Raw genomic sequence first — 6,553 nt, forward strand, 5'->3', positions numbered from 1 at the left:
GTTTGCAGTGTTCGGTGACGGTATTGTCAGTTGTCAAGTCAAAGTTTGAGAGTATGTAATAATAAACGCCGCTTTATTAATTAGGGAATAAAACTTATAATAAATTATTGTTCTAATTGGGATTTTGACATCATATACTGCAAATTATTTTAATTCGATTCGAAAATAATTAATTAAAATGTAATTTCTAATTTTAAACAATTTTTAAATGAAACCTAACGACATCCCTCCTCTTCTATTAAATAGATCTCGTTTAATAATATATTTAGCCACATTGTATATCAATATCAAGAGTTTTGTCAAATGTCAAAATAAAAAGAAATTTCAAATCAAACAAAATACAAAATAGAACAAAAATTATTTAAGTTTTATCTATTGAATTTGATGATTTGTGTAATGTTAAACAAGAAGTTTTAAACGACTCTTCGTGGATAAAGTATACTAGCTTTTTTAACAGTAGTAGTTGTAATTTTTGTTTATTTTTTATCACGTAATATCATAATAAATCATCTGTGATATCATCAATTTTTTATATTGTTTTAGATGGACCAACAAGAGAATTCAAAAATGCATTCAGAATCTGGTATAAGTTATTGTGTTCAGAGGTTTGGTGTCTTTCATAGAATCCTTCAGCAAAAACAATATGTAAATCATCCAAAGAAACTACTGAAAGCTGAATCTGACAAACCCGAGGCATCATCGACCTGGCTACGACTTATACTTATGTTTTGGAACTTTAAAGTAATGAGGGCAGCTCTTCGTTTTGGAGTAGCAGCTCTAATTATGAACCACTATGAGCGATTAGGTTTTGCTACATTAATACTGTGTTTTGCTTTGTGACTAGAATAGAGATAGCTTGAACATTAATGGTACAATAGATATTTATGGAGCACACCACTGTTGATTTATCTTCCTTCTGGGTAATCACTGCTTAAAGAAAATATTAATTAAAATAAAACAGCAATGATATTGTAGCTATCATATTACTCAACATGATTTCAATTTTTGGCTGTGATATTAATTTTGTATTTATTCACTACAAAAATAATTATAGTTACAAACTTTTTAACACCTATAAGAGGTAACTTATTTGACAAGAGGAACATTTTGGGCAGATGTTAGACCCTTTCAGTCTGTAATCTTCTGGTTATTCGTAAAAATGACACTGTGTTGCTGCTGATTTCAAATTTTTAACCATTTTTATTATAAATGCAGTATATTTTAAGATAGTGATCCTTTGGTGAATTGTTTAATTAATATCAATAAGGAAAATGTGATATTAATATGCTGTCATTTTTACAACTTTTCAGTGTGCTTCAAAGTTGTTCATTTATAAACTGAGTGAACATTAATTATACTTTTGCTCATTCTTGTTAATCAGTTATATAGTTATTTAAATTGTTTACACTGCATAGCAGAATATTCAATCTGTGTGCAGTTTTTCTTGTGATAATAGATTTTTAAGAATTGTATGGGACAATGTACTGCTTTAATGTATTTATGTTTTATAATAAAAAAAATTGTAACGTAAAAAGCGAATGTTTATTGAATTCTTTAGCACCTAGTACTTTATCAATCTAAAATAATTCCTTATTAAGAGAGATTTTTGCAGTAGACATATTGATGGCTCCAGCAATGGGGTGCGAAGGGGTGAAATTGCACCCCTTGCCCAGAAAGAAAGTATAAATTATAAAATTGACCTATAGCTGTATAAATTATAATAAAGCTGTATAAAAAGGTAAAATTCAATCCACTTTTGGAATCCTACAGCAAAGGTCCTTTATAAAAAAAGGAGAAAGCAGAGATCAATAAAAGAGGAAGATGACATTGATCTCAGTTGGTAAAAAATTAAAGCTGTTTGTGAAGGTACAAGAATTAAATAAAGCAGCAAAAATACATAAAAATATCATTCTACCCAAAACTACATGTAGAAACCATACTAGTAACTTTACAGTACTGATTTTTAGTGAATATATAGTTCAATAAATAAACAAATTAACCCATAACAGGTAAGGTCTATTTTTTGTTATGTGTATGGTAAGTTGGGGTTACACTGACCCCAATTTGTTTTGCAAAATTACACACTGATATTTGTTTATATTTAAAAAAAATTCAATAACCTAAAGACATTTATTTTTTTATCACATAAATTTAACAAATATTTGAAATACTTATCACACATAAAAAATTAAACTAAGAAACAGCCTCAAAAACTGAGTTATTTTGTAACTAGACTAAACATTATCCTGTAACAAAAAAATGAGGAACAAAAAAAATTTTTTTTTATTAAAACATAAACTTAAACATTCAATCTAACCTACCAACACAAAAAAATAACCAAAAACAAAAAACATCATAAAAACTACAATCCATTCTTATAGGCCATCTTTGCAAATGTGTGTTTCACACATGTGGCATATTGGCGCTTTGCAACTAACGCAAACTATCTTCGTTTTTCTATACAATGATCGTGGACATTTTGAGCACCTTACTCTTTTTTTTTTTAATAGCATTTTTCTGTTCAGGAATGTTTGTTTTTAAAATGGAAGCGATATTATGTCTCAGTTGCCTTGGAATTTGAGAAATAGTTACTCAATCTTCTTTCCATATGATACTGCACATGCTGCCGAGCCAGAGATTTGATGAATTCATACTTCGACTTTTGGGGGTTTCCAGGTAGGGATGAGTATATTATAAGCGCATTGACGGGAGAAATATCCAAAATTGCATAAAAACAAGTAAGATGCCATCTTCAACTTCTACGATGTGTAGAATACACTGTACATTTTTCATCTAATGCATCCTTTTGTTTGATTATAAAACTCGATAATTTCGGATCTTAGCTCCAAACATTGATTCAAAGAAGGACGATTCCGTTCATGAGATGCGTCAAAGACTGACCTAATTTTTTTGGTTTCACCATTATTTTTAAAAACGAACCTATGAGGCAAATAATACACACAATTATAATCTTCGGGAATATTCACTATTTCAATCACACCCTAATTCAACCACTCATTGAATATTAAGTATAAATAAAAGCCTCTATTACTGCATCATTAAGTACTAGACTCTTTAATGACGAGCTCCTTTGGGATTCCGTTTTTGTCTTTCTCGATCGCACGGTAACGGTAACGTTCGCACATTTGATCTTTTTTTGAAATATCTTGAGTCGTACCAAAATATGATAGAGTAAAATGGTGCAGCGTTTATTTCATTTATGCACTTTCTACTTCTAGAACAAGAACACAAACGAGCTCATTTTGTATTTTTGGACTTATGTATTTTATCTGGACCTTTAGTTTATTTAACAATTCTTGTAAAATTGGATCGTATTTTGCTCATAACTCAACAATACTTAAAAAGTTTCCTCGGGAACTTGGATTATTGCTGTCTGCCTTTTCTCAGTGGCACGAAAGGTTAAATTACAAGTTGACTATCAACTACAAGTACAAAACCAAAATTTTTTTAAAAACCACAATTCGTAGGCTACTAAATGACATGGATTTTGAATATGGTAAAAAAGGTCAAGATTCGATAATGATGGAAAGAAAAGATGTCATATCCTAGAGACACAAGTACCTCAGATAAATTAAAAAATTGAGGAAGAAGGATAATGTTGACCTTATTTATACCGAGGAATGGTTTGAGCAAGATTGCCAACAAGTAAAAAATAAAGCATCTGGCGCAGATGGAATAACTGCAGAACTGATCAAGAATGGTGGACATGCGCCATGGAGGCGTATCCATAAACTATTCGACAGCATATGGACACTAGAAGCCATCCCAGAAGATTGGAAAGTAGGAATCATACTTCCTATGTACAAAGGGGGAGACAAACGACTCTGCAAAAATTATAGGGGCATAACAGTTTTAAATGTCGTCTACAAGATATTATTAGGAATTATATACAGCCGCCTGGAATCGTTTTCGAAGGAGATGATTGGTGAATACCAATGTGGCTTCAGACCAAAGAGGTCCACTATAGATCAAATACATATGTTAAGAGGTATAGGTTTGAAGGTAGTAAGAGGTTTGAAGGAGTAGATCGACAAAAGATGTTAAAGCAACTATCTATGTTAGGGATACCCAATAAGTTGGTTAAACTTATACGAATGACTCTGGAGGGTTCCAAAGCTATGGTGAGAATAGATGGAGATATGACGCAGGCCTTTGATATTGAAAATGGAGTTAGACAAGGTGATGCCTTATCAACAACACTTTTTAATCTAACTTTAGAAGCTGTTGTTAGAAAACTGGATATAAACGGCTGTATTAATACAAGATCAATGCAAATATGCGCATATGCGGATGATGTTGCCATAATTAGCCGCAACAAAAGGGTATTAAGCGAAAAAGTTATAGAACTGAAACGAGAAGCTGCTACGTTTGGTCTATATATAAATGAAATCAAAACAAAATATATGGAGTGCACAAAATCGAATCAACATGAGAATCTGAAGGTAGACAACCATACCTACAAATACGCCTCCACTTTTCCCTACCTAGGCTCAATAATAAATGACAACAACAACATCAGTCAAGAAATACAAGCACTTAGCGGTAATAAGTGCCTTTATGTATCCAAATACTTAATGAAAAGTAAGTTACTGAATCGTGAGTCTAAGCTTAGAATCTACAAAACGGTAATTAGACCAGTGGTCACATATGGATGTGAAACGTAGACCCTCTCAACCACTGATGAAAATCAACTGAGAATATTTGAGCGCAAAATACTAAGGAAGATATCTGGATCAACCCAATGCAGCGATGGTTCGTGGAGAATTAAAATGAACCACGAGCTGGATGAACTAATGCAGAGCGCAGATATTGTTAGATTTGTAAAGTCAGAACAAGAGGAAGGTCCCATAAAAGATGGATACACGACGTAGAGAGAGATCTTAAAACCATAAATATCAGGCAGTGGCGAAGGAAAGTATCCGACAGGGCAGAATGGAAGAACATTGTTAAGCAGGCCAAGACTCACAAAGGGTTGTGGCGCCATTAGAAGAAGAAGAACAAATATCTTGGATTAACGTCGGTCCTTTAGTCAAAAAGGAATGGAGGGACACAACGATCAAGAATCCACGAGATGTCTTCATAAAAGGGCTCTCTACTGGACTGAAAGGTCCAACCCAAAGAGATACTCGGTTTGTTCTTCTTCATGCTGGAAGCAAAACTGGTTTTGTGGGATGGGCCAAAATAACTTTCTTGGCCAAGAAGGGAATCGCTGATTATCACGGTGAAGTGGACGGGGATCTATATAGAGAATGGTTTGAGAAGACGTTAATTACAAACTTACCGAAAGACAAAGAAAACGTTGTCGTTTTGGATAACGAGTCATACCACTCTCGCAAATTTGATTTTCCGAAAAAATTGTGGAACAAAAGGCAAATCAAATATTGGCTAATCGAAAAGAACATTTTCTTCGAAGAAGATTACCCAAAAAGTGAATTACTGGGTACTGCGGATAAGATTTTGAGACTGCCTTCTTACCATTGAGAGCTGAACCGATTTGAGATGGTGTGGAGGCAAGTGAAAAGGTACGTGGCTTCAAACAACGTCGATTTTAAAGAGAAAAGCTTACCAACGCGTTTCTAAAGAACAGTGGCATAATTATGTGAACCACGTCAAGAAAGAAGAAGAAAAATTGTTTGTGGTGGACAATTTGCAGGAAAATATTGAACCGGTGACAATTAATATAGATGATGATTCAGAGGATGAGGGCGATTTAGATATAGATTGCAATTGCTCATTTGTTTTTTTTAATATTCTACGTACGGTACATTTCAGTTACGATCTTCTTGTATATTTTATGTATATATATTTATCGTATCGTATAGGATAAACTACTTGCATTTTTTTGTATATATGTATATGTGTAATACCACAAACAAGTCAATCACGTAGCATTATGTTAAGGCTAGTTTCTAAACCACAGGGGTCTGCCAATTTTCGTAATTCTTTCAGATACACAGATATTATTTCACCAGTCTGTTGATTTCTACGATAGAACTTAAACCTGCACACAATTTCCGACGTTTTTTGAGAAAATTGCTTTTTTAACTCAACTATGATTTGGTCATAAGTTTTATCAGACACTTTGGACGGCGCGACCAAAGATCTAATAATCTCGTATGTATTTGGACCACACAAACTTAAAAATGTAGCTTTTTTCTTATCAGGGTCCGTAATGTTATTTGCCGAGAAAAAAATCCATACGCTCGATGTATGATTGCCAACCTTTGGAGTCACCCACGTTAAACTGTTTGATATTTCCGAATGCCGCCATCTTGCACACAATTTGCTTTATTTATCACCGGGACGAATAATACACTTAAAGTGGCACACACACGGATCCCATCCTCGTCGCCAAATAATAAGTCTCGGACCGGGTTGTAAATAATAACAACAGTATAGGAAATACTACCGACTTTAATTATCACTCTAAAATGTAATGCAAATAAATATACATTAATTAAACGATCCTCCCGTCTGTCTCGTCCCGTGTTTCTTTCCAGCTGATTGTGACGTAACCGCCCTGCAAGATTGC

At 33.5% G+C, this 6,553-nt stretch overlaps 1 long non-coding RNA gene across 1 annotated transcript; it reads left to right on the forward strand.

Annotated features, from left to right (window-relative positions):
- The first annotated feature begins 103 nt into the window (after nt 1-103).
- LOC140443116 (uncharacterized) lies at nt 104-1,534 on the forward strand. The gene is made up of 2 exons (XR_011951183.1): nt 104-436; nt 544-1,534. It is a non-coding gene; the product is annotated as an uncharacterized lncRNA (long non-coding RNA).
- Nucleotides 1,535-6,553: the final 5,019 nt, after the last annotated feature.

This window comes from Diabrotica undecimpunctata, chromosome 6, assembly GCF_040954645.1.
Source record: "Diabrotica undecimpunctata isolate CICGRU chromosome 6, icDiaUnde3, whole genome shotgun sequence".
Lineage (NCBI taxonomy): Eukaryota > Metazoa > Arthropoda > Insecta > Coleoptera > Chrysomelidae > Diabrotica > Diabrotica undecimpunctata.